The sequence below is a fragment of the Callorhinus ursinus genome, unplaced genomic scaffold (assembly GCF_003265705.2).
Source record: "Callorhinus ursinus isolate GAN/ISIS: 27379988/994484 unplaced genomic scaffold, GSC_fseal_2.0 scaffold78, whole genome shotgun sequence".
NCBI classification, from domain to species: domain Eukaryota; kingdom Metazoa; phylum Chordata; class Mammalia; order Carnivora; family Otariidae; genus Callorhinus; species Callorhinus ursinus.
Genome location: NW_027397140.1, coordinates 2,462,515 through 2,486,556, shown reverse-complemented (window position 1 = coordinate 2,486,556; position 24,042 = coordinate 2,462,515). Strand labels below are relative to the sequence as shown.

At 40.3% G+C, this 24,042-nt stretch overlaps 1 protein-coding gene across 4 annotated transcripts in view; it reads left to right on the top strand.

The window, feature by feature from the left end:
• The window catches only part of GABRA5 (gamma-aminobutyric acid type A receptor subunit alpha5), a 93,450-nt gene that overhangs the window by 18,632 nt on the left and 50,776 nt on the right, over positions 1-24,042 (top strand). The window lies entirely within an intron of this gene.

The window sequence follows — 24,042 nt, the reverse complement described above, 5'->3', positions numbered from 1 at the left end:
AGCCTCATGGGGTCAAAGAGTGCTTCGAGTTTTTGAGGGCATGCGGTTTGGGGTAGTTTTTACCTTTTGACCTGTCCATTCTGGTGTCCATGTGGATTATTTACCTGAGCTGCTATAGGTCCGTGTGTTTGCTATCTATACTTGTTGGTTCAAGATAGAAAGCATCTTTGGAATAGTGACCTAGGTAATGGAAGTTAGGGAAAATTTATTTTATACAAATTTTATTTTAAAAGCTCTAAGGAGAATTTTTTTTTTATTGCAGTTGTACACCCTTGTAAATTTTAAAAGCCCATTTCTCATATGTTTTGATAACATTCCAATGCTGAGGTTAAATTTTAGTATTTCTAATTTAAAATGATCAGTAGTCATTTTTTAAATTCTGAATTATTCATTACGTTTGAGTAAATCAATACATTGGCGGCGAGAAAGGCTCCTTTTTATAGCTTTCCAGTTTCCATGGTGGGTCTAAGTATTTTTAAAAAAGATTTTTTTTTAATTTAAAAAAAAGCACTAAAGCTAAGTTAAATTTAAAAAAAAAACAGCATATATTTGTATGGGCATTATTGGAATTTCTCTCTCCACCTAACTTATAGTCTTTATAATAAACTATGTTTGAAAGAAGTAATCATAGTGGAAATACCACTGATGCTGTCATCTTGCGAGGCTACATGCCCTAACATATGTTCTGAGGAATGTTTTGACACATTGTGTCCCAAAACTATTTGACAATAGATTTCGATTTTTCTTGTAACAGTCCAGTAAGGATTCTGATAAATGAGCCTATAAGACACACCTTAGCATTTTGTACTATTTCTCACCCTTTCCTTTTCCCTACATTGGTCTTGAACATATTTTGCCCATGGATGGAAACATGAGTTGTGAACATCAGTGCCCTGGGACAGCACATTCTTCATGCAGAGAATTATGTTGAAAAGCTACAAAATATCTCAAGTGTTGAAAATTAGTCCATGGTCATCATTCTTGTAAAAGGGAGTCAGTCTGTGCAGTGAATCCAAGGGTGCTTTGTTCAGCCTTGTGAACAAAGAACAGGTGTGGGAAGAGTCCCGGGTCTTGGAAGATGCTGGTTGGGATGAATGATTGGATACTATTAATGTGGGGGCACCATGTGAGCCTGCTGTTTGCCTTAATTCTGTTCATAGAATAAAAATACCTCTAGTCCCCACAGATTATTGACCTTGATTCATGTCTGGTTTCTAACACTGAAAGAGTGTATTTAGGCCCAAGACAGCGGGATGCTTTAATCTTGGTGCATGATTTCTTGAACAGGGTTAGGTAGGCTCCCTGTTTAGAAGGGAAGGGGCAGCATAGGGGCCTCTTACTGAGTGTCTACGTACCTGGCAACTTCACAAACAGCCTGGCCACTACATGATACTATTTCCATTAACCAACAAAGAGAATGAGGCTCAGAGAGGTTTGGTAATCAGCCTAAGGTCACACAACTAGTGAGAAAGGCAGCAGGAATTTGAATTCAGGTCTAAGCAATTTCCTTGTTTGAGCCACCATACTTGAAAATTGGAGGATGCAGCATTACTAGACATATACTAGCCTTTTTCTTATTCTTGTCAAATGTTATGCCCAGAAGGAAGATGGTGAGAACCAAAGCAACTTGTCAGCAGTAATTTTTCCTTGTTTATGCAGAGGAAGTCTGCTAATGATTTGCAGAGTTGATAATGAGTTTTCTCTTTCAGTCATATACATTTGGAAAGTGTACATAGTTCCACTTGAAAGTGTTATGAATTTTATGTGGTAGAACTATAGCTATAATTTGATAGCATTTTGCCTGTTGATTTAGCAAAGATGGTGTGATAGGACTAATCGCACAGCTGTTGGTGTCTCAGCGCCCCCACCTTGTCATTGTCAGAGCCTTTCTGTTTGGCATTTGGGTCACTCCTGTCAAGCCTTGAAAAAACAATGATATACTTAAATCTGGTAATTCCCATGTAATATCCATCTTAAGGAAATAATTAGGAATATAGATTAAGCTTTATGCACAAAGATTTCTATTATTATATTACTTGTGATATCAAACATTGGAAGGAATCTAGAAAATGAACATTTTCCAACTAAAACTATTTTTACTTTTTTTTTTTTTAGGAGAGAAAGCGTGAATGTGCAGGGATGGGGCAGAGGGAAGGGGAGAGAGAGAATCTTAAGTAGGCTCCACGCCCAGCACAGAGCCTGATCTCACGACCCTGAGATCATGACCTGAGCCAAAACCAAGAATTGGAAGCTTAACTGACTAAGCCAGCCAGGTGCCCCTGTTTTTACATTTTTATCCAGACTTTGGACCTAATGAAAAAGATGAAATATGAAAATGTAGAACAAACTGGGGTTCATGTGATGCACTGAGACAAATGTCTAATAAAATACTGTTACCAACTTCTAAAAAGTAACTCCGTAAAGATGATGGTACGTGGATGGGGTTTATTCGTGTAAAATCCCCACCATGCTCCAGAGATCATTTAAAGTAGCATTCAAAGATAACACACAGTTCTTAAGATGGAATTCTTTAAATAGGTGATTCCAAAGAAGCCAAGGGAACATAAGCTGTTGCTGTCATTTGCTCCCAAAATATCTGCCAAAATGTCTTAGGTGCTTGCCTGGAAGTCATTGCCAATTTTGGTTCTGAAGAACTTTCTACCACCAATGGGTTATCTGCTTATAGGATATAAAGGTAAAAATCATCAGCTGCTCAGGATCATTCCATAGAGAGCAACAAACATTTCTAGTTGGACCTCAAGGAGATGACACTTACAGAGTACTGAACAGTTTGTTGAGGACAGTCGTTCAGCAAACAGAGTGATACATTTTACAGAACGATCCCCAGAGTTCTGCTTTAGACATTAGACAAGTAGCCAGGAAACCTCAAAGGGAACCTCAGCACGGCGATTTCCCGGGCCTTCCCTTGCAGGGCTGGAGAGAGGAGGTGCAGAGCCCAGAGCTTGACATCAGTCCATCTAGGGACCAAAGGACTTGTCCATCTGGACAGCCTTGCTAATTATCCCCCCCCCCCGCCGGGTAGAACTTGTGGTTGTCATCACGTAGCAGTAGGTCCCTATTCCATGCCCAGGCAAGCCCATGCAGTATAGGATGACCACGTCTCTCAGGAAGCATGCCAAATCTGATGATCCATTTTCCTTTATGAACACGTGAGCTGGAAGCATGCCAAATCTGATGATCCATTTTCCTTTATGAACACCTGAGCTGGGAGACTGCCCTCCTTCCTCTCATCCCCCTGTTCCCCACATCATCTAATAGTGCAAACTCCTGTGAGACCCACAATGAGGACCACTTTAGGGCATATTCCCCTCGTCTTTGGGCCTCTTGCAGAAGAGCAAGTCTCTCTTAGTTTCTTTTATAAGAAACCACAATAGGCAAGAAAGAACTTACTAGAAGGCAGGCTCTGCTGGGACCACACAGTTCTGCCTGTCTCAGAAAACCTGGCTGCCATTCTATCCAAGATCACCTTGCAATAGATGTGTAATAGAGACATCCGGGCAAATATTTTACAGTGCCTTGGGTCATTGGGGGGGGTCATAGAATGCGCTGTACGTAGTGAAAGTACTGGACAGAGTCATGCGCTGCATGCCACTCCACATTGTCACTTTCACACAATACCTATTTGCCTGTGCTTTTTTTATTTGAGAAAGGCATATTTTTTTTACAACTTTTATAAACATCTTTATTACATGTGTTTTTAAACACGACTCTAAATGCATTTAAAAATGGCAACACTGTTCTTTTGCTACCAAGCAAGTACAGAACTTTTTTCAATTTAGTTATTACAATTGTTTTTAAACGCTTCTTCACATGCATTATGGAAGATCTATCATCTGTTCCCTGAAATAACATTCTTCTCAAAGTTTCCTGCACATACAGATCTCATAAGCATCTTTATCACATGTGTTTTTAGCACTTGTCTTAATAGAAAGGCATATTTTTATCATTGCTTACACCCCATTTAGATTTTCATCAGTAGAAAGCACTGTTTTGAATTGAGGGACTATGATGTAGTGAAGAGAGCATGGGCTTTAGGGTTAGGCTGACTTAAGTTCAAGTCCTGACTCTCTCACTTAGTAGTCATGAGTTCTTGGTCATTTTACCTCTTAGATCGATTTTTGTTGTTTTTCATTTTCTTCCTAAGCACTCTAGCTGTAGAGTCTGAGAAAGTTTGTTTGAAAACTAGTAGTATAGACACTGATTCCTGGAATGGCCACTGGGAGACAGCATAGTCGTAGTTTTGCATAATCATTGGCAGCATCCGTTAAAGTTAGAAGACAAGTAACTGGAAGGAAGTTATTACATGTTTGACTTGTGGATAACATATTTAAAGGAAATTATACATTTATAAGTAGAAGTTTTTAACAGGGCACTGATATGTATACGTACCCTATACACACATGTAGGCATCTATATATACCTGTACTTATACACACATACACACACACCGGTGTGTAGATAAAAGTGTCTTTCGTGATACCAACAGATATGCTGGTTAAATCTTGCAATATTTAAGATAACATTGATTTTAATGACAAGGATCAAAATATGAATTAAAAATTTGTAAAACACGGAAAATCACCAAGTATGAACACAGCTATGATAATGCTCAGACCAAAAAGAATCACTGTTAAAAGTTTGGTGTGTATCATGTGCACATGTTTATGTGTGTGTAGGCACATGTATACATCTGTGTATATCGGTGTATGTCTGCACACATATTCTCCCTATAGCTTTTGAGTGGTCTCACTCTCTGAAAAGTGTTTTGTAACTAGCTTTTATAATTTAAAATATATTGAAAACTTTTCCCCCCATCATTTAACATCATTCTGAAACTTCATGGTCCATCACATTCCATCATGTGGATATCCTGTCATTATATGGTGGCTGACAAAAATTCATGTCATTTCCATTTTCCCCCTGTCATAAGCAACATTGCCATGCAAACTCATAATTATATCTTTGGGATAAATTCCAAGAACTGGCCAAAAGATAAGACTTTTGATACCCACTTCCAAGTTGTTCTTTAGAAGAACTAGCAATTTCCCTTTCACCAGCTGTTAGAGTGGAAATCCTCTCTATTACTTTCTCCTTCACACTTTATATATAAAGATGAAGATGGAGAGTTGCCCCTTTTTGCTACACAAGATGTGATTAGCAACCACTGTCTAAAAGTTGACTCATCCTGAGATTTCTAGTAACATCGGCTTTCTTTTTTCCCTTTGGGAAATGACTCCCCCAGAATAGCCTGTGCACTGTCTTGACTGAGAATGATCTAAATTTGGGGACGTGCAACCTGACCTGCAAACTACGCTCTGATCTCCATCACACACACATCCACACCTTCCCTCAGTTTCCTCAGCCACGGAAAACCAAGACTTTCCCTGACTTCTTCCTGAAGTCTCCTGCTCTCCTTCAGCCTGTTGCACCATGACACACCTGTGGGTCCTTTGTGTTTCGTGGCACCCTGAGTAATCTCTTTCCCTGTGTCTGGCACCTGGGCTGGCCCTCAGGAGGAACGTCCTGCATGTTTATGCAGGGACGGTAATAATGGAATGCATGACACTGCCTTCTCATAATCTAGGCCCTCCCACTTCTCAGACCTTAGTTTGAGGGATTGAGACAGGATACCTACAGAATTTCTCTTTCACAAACATGCTCAGTGCATAGGTTTCCACCAGTTTATAAAGATTTGAGTTGAGGGCGCCAGGGTGGCTCAGTTGGTTGAGCGACTGCTTTCGACTCAGGTCATGATCCTGGAGTCCTGGGATCGAGTCCCACATCAGGCTCCCTGCTCAACGAGGAACCTGCTTCTCCCTCTGGCCCTCCCCCCTCTCATGTGCTCTCTCTCTCTCTCTCATTCTCACTCTCTCAAAATAAATAAATAAATATTAAAAAAAAGATTTGAGTTGATGTTTGGCTAACAATTTGTACTTGTGGTACACAAATGATATTTTAATACATATTTCTTACATATTTGGTTTGAAAACTTGACTGGAATTATCCTGGGTCAATTCAGTCTGGTTAGTCTGGACTTTTGGACTGTTAGGTACACATTTCTTGAAGGACCACCTCATCCTTTGCAAATGGGCCATCTCCAGCACATTTTTGTCTTCTGAGGTCCTGACCCCACAGAGGCTGTCAGACACTCTCTACTAGCAAGAGAGAAGCCAGGCTCCTGGTGCAGCTCTTCACTTTCCTGTCCAGGCAGGGACCTTCTTGGAAATGAGCCACCTGCAAACTTGGGGCCACGTCTTCAGAAGGCTTCCAGGAATCTCTAGTGACAGCTCTTTGGAGGTGATGGTTGCAGGCTCTGGGTGGAAAGCCCCAGGCAGCTGCTGGCTAGGGTCTTGGCTCCAGGCCTCCAGCCCCAGGCCCCCAGCCTCAAAGTGTCTGAAAAGGAAGAACCACTTAAGCTGGTCTGCTAATTATTTTTCTAAAAACATATGTGGCCTTTATTATGTGCTGGGTGCTTCAGAAACGTACACTCCTAACACCCCAAGAATTTAGTATCATCATTATGCCCATTGATAGATGAGGAATTAGACTATCACTAAAGCCCAAATGCCAAATCCACCTGCCTGTATCTATTTTAATATAATATCTAAGAAGTATAAAATCGGAAGCTATGCACTCCTTTCTGCCAACACATGTGAAAATAATGTCCACCAGGTGGTGCTATGCCAATTTAGGATAGATTGTTCCTGAGTGCCCTGCTACTTTATCAGATTCAAGTAAAGCACTGGTTTCACTAAAACACTTTCAGGGAAAATTAAACTGTTGCATTTCTGGGGTGTTTTGCCATGGAAGTGCAGTTGGCATATCTGCAACAGATCTGAGGATGCTCGGAGCCAAGAAATCCATCCTCCGTTTGTGGTAATCTATAAATGAACTTTGAGGGCAGGATTTCCATTTTTCTCATGGGTGAGTAACACTCCATTTTATAAATATACCACATTGTCTTTATCCATTCATCCATAGAAGGGCACTTAGATAGTTTCCATGTCTTAGCGATTGTGAATAATGCTGCACTGAATATGCGAATGCTGATATCTCCTTGAGATCTTGAGAAGTGCAATTGTGAGATCAAATGGTAGTTGTATTTTTAATTTTTTTGAGGAGCCTCCATACTGTTTCCATAGTGGCTGTACCAATTTGCATTCCCACTAACAGTGTACAAGGGTTCCCTTTTCTCCACATCCTTGTCAACACTTTTTATCTCTTGTCTCTCTGATGATAGCCATCCTGACAGGTTTAGTTTAATATAGTCCACTTATTAAGTTTTGCTTTTGTTGCTTGTGCTGTTTGTTGCCAAAATATTATTGCCAAGACCAGTGTCAAGAAGTTTTTCCCATGTGTTTTCTTCTAGGAGTTTTATGGTTTCAGGTCTTATATTTAAGTCTTTAATCCACTTCAAGATATTTTTTGTGAGTGGTATAAGATGGGGTTCCAATTTCATTTGTCTGCATGTGGTTGTCCAGTTTTCCCAACACTACTGAAGAGACTATTCTTTTCCCAATGAGTTTGTTTGGCTTCTTTGTCAAACTTTGATTTTATACATAAGGATTTCTTTCTGGGGTCTTGATTCTGTTCCATTGGTCTATGTGTTTATATTTAAGTCAGTATACCATAGTGCTTTGATTACTACAGCTTTGCAATATAGTTGAAATCTGGAAGTGTGATCCTCCAGCTCTGTTCTTCTTTCTAAGGACTGCTTTGGCTATTTAGGGTCTTTGGTGATTCCATATGAATTTTAAGATTGTTTTTTCTACTTTTTTTTCTATGAACAATGCCATTAGAATTCTGATAGGGATTACATTGAATGTGTAGATGGCTTTGGGTAATATGGACATTTTAACAAGGTTGATTCTTCTGATTCATGAACACAGGATTTGTGTTTGTTCATATTTTCTTCATTCAGTTTCTTTTATCAAAGTCATGTAGTTTTCAGCTTACACATCTTTAACATCCTTAGTTAAATTATTTTTAAGTCTTTTATTGTTTCTGGATACTATTGTAAATGGAATTGCTTTCTTCATTGCATTTTCAAATGTCTCATTGTTAGTGTAGAGAAACAACTAATTTTTTAAAAAATTTTTATTGTTGTGTTAATCACCATACATAACATCATTAGTTTTTGATGTAGTGTTCCATGATTCATTGTTTGTGCATAACACCCAGTGCTCCATGAAGAACGTGCCCTCTTTAATACCCATCACCAGGCTAACCCATCTTCCTACCCCCTCCCCTCTAGAACCCTCAGTTTGTTTTTCAGAGTCCATCGTCTCTCATGGTTCGTCTCCCCCTCTGATTTCCCTGCCCTTCATTCTTCCCCTCCTGCTCTCTTCTTTTTTTTTCTTAACATATATTGCATTATTTGTTTCAGAGGTACAGATCTCTGATTCAACAGTCTTGCACAATTCACAGCGCTCACCATAGCACATGCCCTCCCCAATGTCTATCACCCAGCCACCCCATCCCTCCCACCCCCCACCACTCCAGCAATGCTCAGTTTGTTTGAGATTTGTCAGATTGTCTGAGATTAAGAATTCCTCATATCAGTGAGGTCATATGATACATGTCTTTCTCTGATTGACTTATTTCGCTCAGCATAACACCCTCCAGTTCCATCCACATTGTTGGAAATGGCAAGATCTCATTCCCTTTGATGGCTGCATAATATTCCATTGTATATATATACCACTTCTTCTTTATCCATTCATCTGTTGATGGACATCTTGGCTCTTTCCACAGTTTGGCTATTGTGGACATTGCTGCTATAAACATTGGGGTGCACATACCCCTTCAGATCCCTACATTTGTATCTTTGGGGTAAATACCCAGTAGTGCAATTGGTGTATCATAGGGTAGCTCTATTTTCAACTTTTTGAGGAACCTCCATACTGTTTTCCAGAGCGGTTGCACCAGCTTGCATTCCCACCAACAGTGTAGGAGGGTTCCCCTTTCTCTACATCCCTGCCAACATCTATCGAGAAACAACTAATTTCTATGTGTTGATGTTGTATCATGCAACTTTACTGAATTTGTTTATTCTAACAGTTTGTTGGTTGAGTTTTTAGGATTCTGTCTAAGATCCTATCATCTGCAAACAGAGAGGAGTTTTACTTCTTTATTTCCAATTTGGATATCTTTTATTTCTTTTTCTTCTCTGATTGCTCTGGCCAGTACTTGGGTACTATGTTGAATAGGAGAGGTGAGAGTAGACACTATTGTCTTGTTCCTGATCTTAGAGGAAAAGCTTTCAAACTTTCACAATTGAGTATAATGTTAGCTGTGGTCTTGTCATATGACCTCTTTATGTTATGTTCCTTTTATACCAAATTTGTTCAGTGTTTTTACCATGAAATGGTGTTCTATTTTGTCAGATAGTTTTTTGCATCTATTGAGATGATCATATGATTCTTATCTTTTATTCTATTAATGTATTGTTTCATATTTATTGATATGTGTATATTGAAACATCCTTGAATCCCAGGAATAAATCCTGCTTGATTATGGTGTGTGGATCTTCTTTTTTTAGTTTTGATTTAAATTCTAGTTAGCTAACATACAGTGTTATAGTAGTTTCAGGTGTACAATGTAGTGATTCCACACTTCCATACAGCACCCGGTGCTCATCACAAGTACCTCCTCAATCCCATCCCCCCACCCACCTCCCCTCTGGTAACCATCAGTTTGTTCTCTGTTTCTTGGTTTGCCCCTCTCTCTCTTTTTTCCCCTATGCTCCTTTGTTTTGTTTGTTAAATTCCACACATGAGTGAAGTCATGTAGTATTGTCTTTCTCGACTGACTTATTTTGCTTAGCATAATACTCTCAGTTCCATCCATGTCAGTGCAAATGACAGGATTTGATTCTTTTTTATGGCTGAGTAATTTTCCATTGTGTGTGTGTGTGTGTGTGTGTGTGTGTGTGTGTGTGTGTGTGTGTATAACACATATTTTTTTGATCATTCATCAGTCAGCAGACACTTGGGTTGCTTCCATAATTTAGAATTGTAGATATTGTAGATAATGCTTCTTTAAACATCAGGGTGCATGTATCCCTTTAAATTAGTGGTTTTGTATTCTTTGGGTAAATACCCAGTAGTGCAATTGCTGGATGGTAAGGTAGTTCTATTTTTAACTTTTTGAGGAAACTCCATAGTGTTTTCCAGAGTGTCTGCACCAGTTTACATTTCCACCAACAACGCAGGAGGGTTCCTTTTTCTCCACATCCTCACCAACACCTGTTGTTTCTTGTGTTGTTGAATTTAGTTATTCTGACAGGTGTGAGGTGGTATCTCATTGTGGTTTTGATTTGTATTTCCCTGATGGTCAGTGATGTTGGGCATCTTTCATGTGTCTGTTGGCCATCTGGGTATCTTCTTTGGAGAAATGTCTGTTCACATCTTCAGCCCATTTTTTAATTGAATTATTCATTTTTGGGGTGTTGAATTTTATAAGTTCTGTATATATTTTGGATGCTAACCCATATGTCATTTGCAAGTATCTTCTCTTATTCTATAGGTTGCCTTTTAATTTTATTGATTATTTCACTGTGCAAAAGCTTTTTATTTTGATATAGTCCCAATAGTTTATTTTTGCTTTTGTTTCCCTTGCCTCAGGAGACATATCTAGAAAGAAGTTGCTATGGCTGATGTCAAAGAAATTACTACGTGTGTTCTAGGATTTTTATGGTTTCAGGTCTCACATTTAGGTATTTGATCCATTTTGAATTTATTTGTGTGCATGGTATAAGAAAATGGTCCACTTTCATTCTTTTGCATGTTGCTGTCCAGTTTTCTCAATACCATTTGTTGAAGAGACATTTTTCCCATTGGATATTTTTTTTTATATTTTGTTAAAGATTAATTGACCATATAATCATCGATTTATTCCTGGGTTTTCTATTTTGTTCTAGTGGTCTATGTGTCTATTTTTGTGCCAGTATCATACTGTCTTGATTGCTACAGGTTTGTAATATAACTTGAAGTCTGGAATTGTGATGCCTCCAGCTTTGCTTTTCTTTTTCAAGATTGCTCTGGCTATTCAGGGTCTTTTGTGGTTCCATACTGTGGTCCTTTTAATATAGTGTTGAATTAAACTTACTAATGTTTTGTTGTGAATTTTTGCATCTGTATTCATCAGGGACATTTATCTGCTCTTTTCCTTTCTTATGGTGCCATTGTCCAGCCTTGATATCTGGTAATGCTGCCCTTGTAAAATGAATTTTAGAGTGTCCTCTCCTCTTCATTTTTTGGAAGAGTTTGAGAAGGATTGGTGCTAATTCTTCTTTAAATGTTAGCAGATTTCACCACAGAAACCCTCTGGTCCTGGGCTTTTCTTTTCTGGAGGTTTTGATTGCTGATTTAGTCTCCTTACTCATTATTCACCTGTTTAGATTTTCTTTCTTTCTGATTCAGTCTTGGTAGTTTGTATGTTTCTAGGAATTTGTCTCTTTTAGGTTATCCAATTTGTTGGCAAATATTTATGTATGTTGGGTCCATTTGGTCTAAAATATGGGTCAAGTTCAATGTTTCCTTACTGATTTTCTGTCTGGATGATGTATCCATTGTTGAAAGTGAGGCATTGAGTCCTCTACTTGTATTGTCTGTTTCATCTTTCAGATGTTAGTATTCAATTTAGGTTTTACATTTACATTTAGTATTACAGTTAGGTTTTCCAGGCTTGAGTGCATATATATTTATATACATTGATGAATTGACCTCTTTATCATTATATAATGACCTTCTTTATCTCTTGTTACATTTTTTTTGGCTTAAAATCTATTTTGTCATATGTAAGTATAGCTACTCCTTCTCTCTTTTTGTTTCCACTTTCACTGAATATCTTTTTTCATCTGTTCACTTGGAGCCCATGTATGTCCTTAAGTCTAAACTGGATCTCTTGTAGGCTGCATGTAATTGGGTCTACTTTTGTTATCCATCCAGCCATTCTATGTCTTTTGATTGGAGAATTTAATCCATTTACATTGAGTAATTATTGACAGGTAAGAACTTACTAATGTCATTTTATTAATTGTTTTCTTGTTCTTTTGTAGTTCCCTTGTTCCTTTCTTCCTCTCTTGTTCTCTTCCTTTGTGAATTGATATTTAAATGAGTCTTCCATAAAACATCGTATAGATATTACAATCTATTTTATGCTGATAACAATTTATCCTCAATCACATACAAAATCTCTACTCTCTTATTCCCCCCTTTTATGTTTTTAATGTCAAAACTAATCTCTTTTTTATATTGTGTGTCTATTAATGAATTGTTGTAGCTACAGTTATTTTTAATACTTTTTTTCTTTTAACTTTTATTAAAACACCACCACATTACAGTATTACAGAGTATTCTGAATTTGGCCATATACTTAGATTTACTGGTGTGTTATATATTTTCGTGTTTTTTTTCTTTTATATATATATATATATATTTTAATTTAATTTTATTATGTTATGTTAGTCACCATACAATACATCATTAGTTTTTGATGTAGTGATCCACGATTCATTGTTTCATATAACATCCAGTGCTCCATGCAGTAGGTGCCCTCCTTAATACCCTCCCTGGGCTAACCCATCCCCCCACCCCCTCCCCTCTAAAGCCCTCAGTTTGTTTCTCAGAGTCCATAGTCTCTCATGGTTCATCTCTCCTTCTGATTCCCCCCCTTCATTTTCCCTTCCTTCTCCTAATGTCCTCCATGCTATTCCTTATGTTCCACAAATAAGTGAAACCATATGATAATTGACTTTTTCTGCTTGACTTATTTCACTTAGCGTAATCTCCTCCAGTCCCATCCATGTGGATGTAAAAGTTGGGTATTCATCCTTTCTGATGGCTGAGTAATAGTCCATTGTAGATATGGACCACATCTTCTTTATCCATTCATCTGTTGAAGGGCATTTTGGCTCTTTCCACAGTTTGGCTATTGTGGACATTGCTGCTATGAACATTGAGGTGCATATGGCCCTTCTTTTCACTACATCTGTGTCTTTGGGGTAAATACCCAGGAGTGCAATTCCTGGGTCATTGGGTAGCTCTATTTTTAATTTTTTGAGGAACCTCCACACTGTTTTCCAAAGTGGCTGTACCAGCTTGCATTCCCACCAACAGTGTAAGAGGGTTCCCCTTTCTCCACAACCTCTCCAACATTTGTTGTTTCTTGCCTTGTCAATTTTTGCCATTCTAACTGGAGTAAGATAGTATCTCAATGTGGTTTTGATTTGAATTTCCCTGATGTCCAATGATGATGAACATTTTTTCATGAATCTATTAGCCATTTGTATGTCTTCTTTGGAGAAGTGTCTGTTCATGTCTTCTGACCATTTTTTGATTTATTTGTTTTTTGGGTGTTTAGTTTGAGAAGTTCTTTATAGATCTTGGATACCAGCCCTTTATCTGTAGTGTCATTTGCAAATGTCTTCTCCCATTCTGTGGGTTGCCTCTTTGTTTTGTTGACTGTTTCCTTTGCTGTGCAGAAGCTTTTTACCTTGATGAAGTCCCAAAAGTTCATTTTTGCTTTTGTTTCACTAGCTTTTGGAGATGGATCTTGAAAGAAGTTGCTGTGGCCAGTGTCAAAGAGGTTACTGCTTATGTTCTCCTCTAGGATTTTGATGGATTCCTGTCTCACATTGAGGTCTTTCATCCATTTTGAGTTTATCTTTGTGTATGATGTTAGAGAACGGTCGAGTTTCCTTCTTCTGCTTGTGGCTGTCCCATTTTCCCAGCACCATTTATTGAAGAGACTGTCTTTTTTCCATTCCATATTTTTTCCTGCTTTGTCGAAGATTATTTGACCATAGAGTTGAGGGTCCATATCTGGGCTCTCTATTCTGTTCCATTGGTCTATATGTCTGTTTTTGTGCCAGTACCATGCTGTCTTGATGATCACTGCTTTGTAATATAGCTTGAAATCGGGCAATGTGATGCCCCCAGCTTTGTTTTTCTTTTTCAGATTTTTCTTGGCGATTCGGGGTCTTTTCTGATTCCATACAATTTTTAGGGTTATTTGTTCCAACACTTTGAAAAATGTCATTGGAATTTTGATCAGGACGGCATTGAAGGTATAGATTGCTCTGGGTAGCATAGACATTTTAACAATGTTTATTCTTCTGATCCATGAGCATGGAATGTTTTTCAGTCTTTTTCTGTCTTTTTCAATTTCTTTCATGAGTGTTCTGTAGTTCCTAGAGTATAGATCCTTTACCTGTTTGGTTAGGTTTATTCCAAGGTATCTTATGGGTTTTGGTGCTATTGTAAATGGAATCGTTTCTCTAATTTCTCTTTCTACAGTTGCATTTTTAGTGTATAAGAAAGCAACTGATTGCTCAGATGGTTAAGTGTCTGCCTTCGGCTCAGGTCATGATCCCAGAGTCCTGGGATCGAGTCCCGCATCAGGCTCCCTGCTCTTTGGGAGCCTGCTTCTCCCTCTACTTCTCTGTCTCTCATGAATAAATAAATAAAAATCTTAAAAAAACAAAAGAAAGCAACTGATTTCTGTGCATTGATTTTGTATCCTGCCACATTGCTGAATTGCTGTATGAGTTCTAGTATTTTGGGGGTGGGGTCTTTTGGGTTTTCCACATAAAGTATCATGTCATCTGTGAAAAGAGAGAGTTTGACCTCTTCTCTGCCAGTTTGAATACCTTTTATTTCTTTTTGTTGTCTGATTGCTGTTGCTAGGACTTCTAGTATTATGTTGAACAATAGTGGCAAGAGTGGGCATCCTTGTCGTGTTCCTGATCTTAAGGGAAAGGCTCTCAGCTTTTCCCCATTGAGGATGATATTCACTGTGGGTTTTTCCTAAATGGATTTTATGAACTTGAGGAATGTTCCCTCTATCCCTATACTCTGAAGTGTTTTAATCAGGAAAGGATGCTGTATTTTGTCAGATGCTTTTTCTGCATCAATTGAGAGGACCATATGGTTCTTCTCTCTCCTCTTATTAATGTGTTCTATCACATTGATTGATTTGCGAATGTTGAACCACCCTTGCACACTGGGGATAAATCCCACTTGGTCGTGGTGGATGATCCTTTTGATATATTGTTGGATCCTATTAGCTAGGATTTTGTTGAGGATTTTGGAATCCATATTCATCAGGGATGTCAGTCTGAAATTCTCCCTTTGATGGGGTCTTTGCCTAGTTTGGGGATTAAGGTAACGCTGGCCTCGTAGAATGAATCTGGAAGCTTTCCTTCTGTTTCTATTTTTTGAAACAGCTTCAGGAGAATAGGTATTATTTCTTTTTTGAATGTTTGGTATAATTCCCCAGGGAATCCATCAGACCCTGGACTCTTGCCTTTTCGGAGGTTTTGATCACTGCTTCAATCTTCTTACTGCTTATTGGCCTATTGAGTTTGTCAGTTTCTTCCTGTTTCAGTCTTGGGAGTGTATAGGTTTCCAGGAAGGCATCCGTTTCATCCAGATTGCTCAGTTTGGCATATAGTTGTTGATAATAATTTCTAATAATTGTTTCTATTTCCTTGGTGTTAGTTGAGATCTCTCCCCTTTCATTCATAATTTTATTAATTTGGGTCCTCGCTCTTTTCTTTTGGATTAGTCTGGCCAGTTGTTTATCGATCTTTTTAATTCTTTCAGAGAACCAGCTTCTAGTTTCATTGATCTGATCTACTGTGTTTCTGGTTTCTAATTCATTGATCTCTGCTCTAATCTTAATGAGTTCTCTTCTAATGCGTGCGTGGCTTAGGCATCGTTTGTTGCTTTTTCTCTAGTTCTTTAAGGTGTAGAGTTTGTTGGTGAATTTGGGATTTTTCTATCTTTTTGAGTGAGGCTTGGATGGCTATGTATTTCCCCATTAGGACCACCTTTGCAGTATCCCATAAGTTTTGGACCAATGTGTTTTTATTCTCATTGTTTTCCATGAATTGTTTAAATTCTTCTTTGATTTCCTGTTTGACCCAAACATTCTTGAGAAGAGTGGTCTTTAGCTTCCTAATTTTTATTTCTGATTGAGTTCCAGTTTTAAATCATTATGGTCTGAGACTGTGCAGGGAACAATCTCAGTCTTTTGGTATCAGTTGAGACCTGATTTGTGACCCAGTATGTGGTCTATTCTAGAGAAAGTTCATGTGCGCCTGAGAAGAATGAGTAGTCTGTTGTTTTAGGGTGGAATGTTCTGTGTGTATCTGTGAGGTCCATCTGGTCCAGTGTGTCATTCAAAGCTCTTGTTTCTTTTTCTGCTTGTATGATCTGTCTATTGCTGAGAGCAGAGTATTAAGGTCTCCTACAATTAACATATTGTTATCAATATGACTCTTTATTTTGGTTAACAGTTGGCTTATGTAGATGGCTGCTCCCATGTTGGGGGTGTAGATATTTACAATTGTTAGATCTTCTTCTTGGATAGACCCTTTAAGAATTATATAGTGTCTTTCTGTGTCTCTAACTACAGTCTTTAATTTAAAATCTAATTTGTCTGATATGAGAATTGCTACCCCAGCTTTCTTTTGAGGTCTGTTGGCTTGGAAGATGGATCTCCATCCCTTCACTTTCAGTCTGGGTGTATCTTTAGGTTCAAAATGCATCTCTTGTAGACAGCATATGGATGGGTCCTGTCTTTATCCAATCTGCAACCCTGTGCCATTTTATGGGAGCATTTATGCCGTTCATGTTGAGAGTGATTATTGAAAGATATGAATTTGTTGTCATCATGTTGCCTGTGAAGACCTTGTTTTTATAGATTGTCCCTGTAAATTTCTTTTCTATATCACTCTTGGGGTCTTTCTCCTTTTATAGAACTCCCCCTTAATATTTCTTGCAGGGCCGGCTTAGTGGTCACATATTCTTTCAGTTTCTGCCGGTTTTGGATGCTCTGCATCTCTCCATCCATTCTAAATGTCAGCCTTGGTGAATAAAGTATTCTTGGCTGCATGTTCTTCTCGTTTAGTACCCTGAATATGTCTTGCCAGGCCTTTCTGGCAAGGTCTCTGTGGATAGATCTCACATTATTCTGATGTTCCCCCCCTCTGTACATAAGGAATCTCTTACCCCTAACTGCCCTTAACATGGTTTCCTTGGTTCTAAGATTTGCGAGTTTTACTATTACATGCCGGGGCATTGGCCTGTTTTCCTTGATCTTGGGAGGGGTCCTCTCTGCCTCTAGGACATGGATGTTTGTTTCATTCCCCAGATTAGGGAAGTTCTCAGCTTTGATTTGCTCAAATATATCTTCTAGTCCTCTCTCTCTCTCTCCACCCCCTCAAGGATTCCAATAACTCTCACATTGGAATGTTTCATGATGTCACTTATTTCCCTGTTTCTATTTTCATGGATTCTGAGTTGTTTTTCCCTGGCCTCCTCTTTTCCCTTTTTATCTACTATTCCAGGTCACTAATTCATTCTTATGCCTCGCTTACCCTCGCTGTTAGACTATCTAGATTAGATTGGATCTCACTGATAGCATTTTTAAGTTCTGCCAATTCAGCTTTCATTTCTGCCCTTAGAGACCCTATGTTGCCATTAATCGATTTCTCCATTCTAGCTATTCTCTTCACGATTGCTAGCCTGAATTCCATCTCCGACATCTTGGTTATATCTGAATCCATTTGTAAATCTGTGGCATAAATCATAATCTCTGAGTCTTTCCTATTTTGCGGGTTCCTCCTCCTAGTCATTCTTTTGATGGATGATTGAGGGAATGTATGGAGTCCAAATTATTGACCACAACCCAAGCAAGATGCACCTGTTTTCTAGGGGCCTTAGGGCTGCTGGCCTCTTTTTTCCAGGCCTGTCTTCTGGGGGAGGGCCTGCTGTGCTGTTACTCAGGCAACCTTGTTTTGGCAGAGTTGCCCTGCCCCCTGTGGCAGGGGATGGGCTCAGTGAAAACCGGTTTTTTCGGGCTTTTATTCATTGGCAGCTTTGTCTGGTGGCTTTCCCTGTCTCTTCTGAGAGTCAGAGCAGAAGAGACTGTTTCCAACCCTCTGCTTCAGAGCAGAGAAATCGCAGTCTGTTCTTCAGTGAGCTCTCCAGGTCACACTATCTCCATTTCTGTCTGTGCTGCTATAAACTGCAGCGTCCTGGGTTGTGCGCACTTTAGCAGGGCTCCCAGTCATGGCCTCCAGATCAGGGCACGTCTCTGCCCTTTGTGCTTCTAAAACCGCCAGCCGCTCCCAGTTCCCACACACAGCCCCGCCGCTCCAGGTTTCTGTCCGGGAGGCCGCCCTAAAGTCCTTTCCCCACCGCTACTGGTCTGCAAGTCTGTGCCCTGTCCCCAGCGCAGGAGGCTATTGCTCACTGGTGGTGTAGGATCCCCACAGCCAGGCTCCCTCCACCTTCTGTTTATCCTCCAATATCTGCCCAGGGAATCACGGCTCCCAGCTTCATACCTTGAAACCAACCTGCTGCGATATTTTGTTTGTAGAGATCCAGATCTGTCTTCTTACATCTCAGGCTGTTTTCGTGGGTGTTCACAGTGGTCTGGTAGAGATCCAGTTCAGTTTCGGGGACTGTTGGAATAGGGTCACGTACTCCTCCACCGTCTTTTCCATATTTTTTTCATATTACTAATCATTGTCCCTTAATTTCAGCTTGAAGAACTCTTTTCAGCATTTCTTGTAAGATAGGACTACTGGTGATGACTCCCTCAGCTTCTGTTGGCTAGGGAAAATCTTTATGACACCTTCATTTCTGAAGGACAGCTTTACCTGGTAAAGTATTCTTCACTGGCATTTTTTGTGTTTTGTTTTTTGCTTTAGTACTTTAGTTATATCATCTTATTCTCTTCTGGCTTGCAAGGTCTTTGCTGAAAAATCCACTGATAATCTTATGGGGTTCCCTTGTATGAGAGAATTTTTTTCTTGCTGCTTTTAAAATTCTGTTTGCCTTTGATATTAGATAGTTTTATTATAATTTGTCTTGGAGAAGATTATTTGGAGTTGAAATTTTTGGGTGACCTATTAGCTTCATGAATTGGGATATCCAATTTTCTCCCCAACTTTAGGACATTTTCAGGTATTATTTCTTTAAGTAAGCTTTCCACTCCCTTTTCCCTCTCTTCTCCTTTCTGATTATAGTACCTTTTTCCCTTAATAGTGTCCTATAACTTCCATAGGTTTTCTTTATTCCTTTTCATTCTTTTTTTATTTTAACTCCTCTGATTGGATAACTTCAATTGATTTATCTTCTAGCTCACTGATAATCTCCTTTGCTTGGTAAGTCTGCTGTTGTAGCTCTCCATTGAATTCTTCAGTGTAGTCATTGTCTCCTTCAGCTCCAGTGGTTCTGTTTTTTATTCTTTTTTCACCCTATATTTTTGCTGATCTTCTAATTATGATCTTGTGTAATTTCCCTGATGTTGTTATTTATCTGTGTTCTCCTGTAGCTCTCATAATATGTTTAGAACAATCAATTTGAATTCTTTGTTGGACAAATTCTGGATCTCCATTTCTTTGGAGCCAGTTACAAAAGGTTTACTATGTTCCTTTGGTGGAGTCATAGTTCACTGATTCCCTATGAATTCCATGGCAAGCACTACCACAAGCAGCTGTAATGGCTGTTGGGTCCTTAGCAGTGTCTCCATGGTCTGTGGCTGGGGACCAGGGCAGGTGGCTGTGGTGCACACTTGGTTGTAGGAGCCCGCTGCAGGTGCCTGTGTAGTGGCAGAGACTGGTTGCATGTAGTGGTGGGAGCCAGGACAAGCAGCAAGGCCTAGGGCCAGCTGTGGGCTCACTGGAAGCACAGAGGCCCCGGCTGTCTGTGTGCACTACTGTGGTTTCTGGGTTACACCACAGGCACGTGGTAATGGAGACTGGTGACAGGAATCAGGCTGGGGCATGTTTGTGCACAGCCAGAAAGGCTAGCTGCAGTTCCTGGGCTCTGGTGGGGGCATCGTGGAGAGGGACCCAAGCAGCTGGCATAATGAATGTGAATACCTGTGGGGCCAGAGCTGGCAGAATCCACAGAGGTTCCGTGGTGTCTGGACTAGCCTTTGGTTTCTTTGGTAGTAAAACAAGCTGGGTTTGTCTGCAGAGCATATTACTGTGAACTGCTCTTGCTCATGCTGTGTGGTTGCTACTGGCAGCCCCTGGATTTATTCCTTATTCTTCACCACCTCTTTCTGTCTCAGCTTTGCCAGTCTTGGTTGGGTATAACTGAAGAGGGAACTTAATGTGGTTCTTCGAAAGGCCAGGGAAGCTGGTCACTCACTCAGCTCTTGCTTTCCTGGTGGGGGTACTCTTTCTACCTGGGGAGTGTCCTCTTGGCTCTGAGTAATAGTAGCTTGGGGGGGGGGGTGATGCAGCCAAGCGAAGCTGTTTTCCTTTCTTTTCTGGGTGGTTATTTGCAGTTATCTACTGTGTCACTAAAGTTTCGTAAGTGGACTCCTGTTCTCTAACAGAGCTGTTTTTGTTCATGGATCGCTAATTGTTGATCTTTGTGGGGTTACAGATTCTAGGCTCTCCTAAGTTGCCATTTTAGTGATATTACTTCCCTACAATCTTTTAATTGGGGTGATTTTTTTTTGAAAAACCTTTTAAAAGTATGAATAACCAAATAGACTCTAAATATTTTAATAGACTTCTAATAAGAAAATAGTAAACAGTGCTAATCTAATTTTTATTATTGAAATTATTTTTGCTTAAATTTGAACCTAAATTTTTTTCCATCATGCTTTAGGCAATATTAATAAGGTCAATAAATACACACTAGTAAATGTAAGCCTAGGAAATGTTATTTTCTGTTAGCACTGAGACATAGAGAAGAAAAAGAACATGGGAGAATAATAGGAGGGGACCTTTAGGCTGGGGGTCCCCCAGAATGGCTTCTTTAAGTCACTTTGCAATTGTGGCTAGAAGGATGTAGCAGCATTGAGTGGGTAAGAAAAGGACTGTGAGTAGATGTGCAGAGCTTAGGAAACAAGAGGAGGCTAATGTGGGAAGTGAGGTCCATTCTAATGCATTGGGGACCTCTGTTGTGATTTAAGCTTAGGAATCTGCTGCCTTGTGAAAAAATATGGCTTAAAGAAACCAGGCTTCCAAGTGACATCAAGGAGCTGTTATGGGGTGATTGCCATATCCAGGTAGGAGATGAGGACAACTCTGCCAGAGGCAGAAGCCATGGGGAAAAAAAATGGACAGAGTCATTTTGGAGAGAGAACTGACAGGTTGCTGATAGAACTGAAATGGAGTGATATATGAGAAGTGTCCGAAGTGATTCCCAGATCTGTCTTGCCAAAGTTGTGCTATTCCTCAAGATAATGATTTGAAGGAATGAATGAATGGAAGCACTTGAAGGGCGCTGGGGCTTCTTGAGAAGGTCAGAGAAAGGTTGAATTCTGTTTTAAATAATTTGAGCTTGGGTAGTCTCTGAGACCGCTAAGTGAAGGTATGTAGTGCAGACAAAATACAATCAAACTAGATGTTTCATGTTTTGCTCTCAGCATATTATTAAATCCTTTCCCTGAGTTTGGGGCAGCAGAGACCAAGCCCTGGGCAGCAGCCAGTGAGTGCACCGGTGCTCATGCTTGGCGGGGGGGGAGGTGGCAGACGGACATGAGCTTTTCCTGGAGGGCTCTGGGTGGTGTCCACTGCACTGGTGTTCACCTGCATCTTGTGCTCTGTCAGGCCCCAAACATACAAGCTATGTTTTGCTTACCTGAATAACTGAAAACTTCAGATGCTTCTCAAGGACATACTCCTTCCCCTCCCTGCTCTGCATTTTTGGTGCACAACTGAGCTAGTGAGAACATCCTTACTGAAGATGTCAGTGCTGAAGCTGGAGCAATGTGGGGGGACGTGTGTGTTGAGGGGTGAGAGTAAGGGGATAGGCCTTAATCTCCCAAGTGAAAGTATATTATTAAACAGGGAGAGGAGAGTCAAGACAGATCTGTTTGGACAGATCTCCCTGAGTGTTCATTTAAATAACTAAACAGTGGCCCCAGGAGCTGACCCATAATCTGACTGCTTCCCTGCCTTCACTCAACCTTTCACTTAACCATCATTTTCTCTCTACTTGCTGTATCCCTTCATTAATATAAAATTCCTTAAAAGAACTGTGCATTGAACACCATTTGTAGAACCTGGATGTCACTGAGATGGAGGCTAGCAAATTTGAGAATACAGCAGTGAGTAAGGGGAACCCTGGCTTTGTAAGTGAGAGGGGGAAGAAGATGGGTTCACAGAAGTCACACCTGAGCTGAGTATTGAGGAGGTGCAGCAGTTGGGGTGAGGGATGGAGTTGCAAGGGTGTCCCAGACATAGGGATGAACATGTACAAATGTGAAAGTAGCAGTTGAAAAGTGTGTCCTGCAGCAGGAATAATACCTAAATGGTGGACTGGGACTGATTCAAAGGATCCCTGTATTCAGAGCTAGTTGCTTTTGCTTTGGGCTGCAGGAAGTTTCAGGGCAAGGGTCAGAAGAACCTTTCTTGACAACCCACATAGACCACACATCTACTTTCCTCCTCAGATGTCTGTAGAGTAGTAGGAATCACTGTTTCTATTTAACAGGAGAGGACATCATGAGGTCAGAGGCCATGTCAAAGCCACCAGGTGAGAAAGTCCCGCCCCTCACAGCAGGGTGCAGGAGGCCTGGACCCCTGGCCTGGGACCTCCATGAACAGCAGCTACAGCATTCACTTGGGAAAAAAAAATCAAAACAAAAAACCTTCTAGAAGGGATCCATGTCTCCATGTAATGACTACGATTCTCTCTGAATACTTGGACTACTTAAGGAGAGACTAGCCATGTGTCTGGAGCATCAACCTTGTTCATCAGACTGGCTGGCAGTGGTCTGGCTCTGCCACTTCGCCAGGCACTATCATCTCTCAGAGTCTCAGTTCCCATCAGGAAGATTAGAATAGTCACTGTAGCATCTCCTCGAGATGGGGGATCATCAGTGAGATGGTGCAGGCAAAGCTCCTGGCACGACACCCCATGGGGTGCAGCCTCACACAGGGGGTGCTTCTGTCTGCACCCCCATCCTACACGCGATGATACGTGTTTTCTCACAGCTTCAGACTGTTGCACTTTCTTTGTCACCTATTTATAATAGCTGGTCCAAGGCTGGCAAGGATCTTCTCCCCGTCACATCCAGTTTCCCTCAGTTTTCCTTCATCTTCATCTCTTGGCCTCCAGAACACTGGGGCACTAAAGCATTTGTTGTCCTTCACTGCATGAGCCTTTGTTTTCCTGTAATCTTCACTCACCAACAGCGTTCTTTTCCTCACTCACTACGTAGGATGCTAAAACGTGTTATTCATGGCCACTCAAGGTGTGTTGTGTGCTCTGTCGAAATGAGGTTGGGCATATATTTTGCCCTTTTTTGCACATGATTGAACTGAGATTTGGCCACATGGACCTACAGAGAATAGGGTTCCTGCAGTGTTTTGTCTTCTGGCATCACTCTTGGGTTTCTTCTCTGAAAATCCATCTGCTTCTGTGGATCCAACTACTGTCTGTCTACCTATATGCTTTAAAACACAGTCAAGCCCTAATTAATGGCCTACAGAACACCTCCTCATGCACATTCCTCCAAGGTTTGAAACTCATCCCAGTGTTCCCAAATAGTGACTGCTTTCCTAGTTAGTAGTTAACCAGCTGGGTTTGTATATCATTGCCTGCTTTTTATTATTTCTTTACCATACTGCTCTGGCCCTTCTGAGGGCCACCATCTACCCAGCTAGCACAGTGCAGACCAGTCATCGCCACTTGTAGGGCACCCACTATGTACTTGGGACATGACTGACCCATGGAGGGGCTTTTTACTGCTTTTTTTTTATCACACTACTAAAAATAATGCGCCATTTCTAAGTCGATGACCCTTTTCTGAGTAGCCCTGAGCTCAGTAATTTGCAGAATAGTGAGAGAAACCTGAGATTGATTCACAGAAACTCAGAAACACCAGATAGTCTAGAATATTTGTCTAGCTTTGTGGGAATGATAGAATGTCACAAAATGAGTAGCTTTAGACTCCACATATAAATGAAATCATATGGTATATGTCTTTTTCTCTCTAACTTATTTCACTTAGCACAATACCCTCTGGGTCCATTCA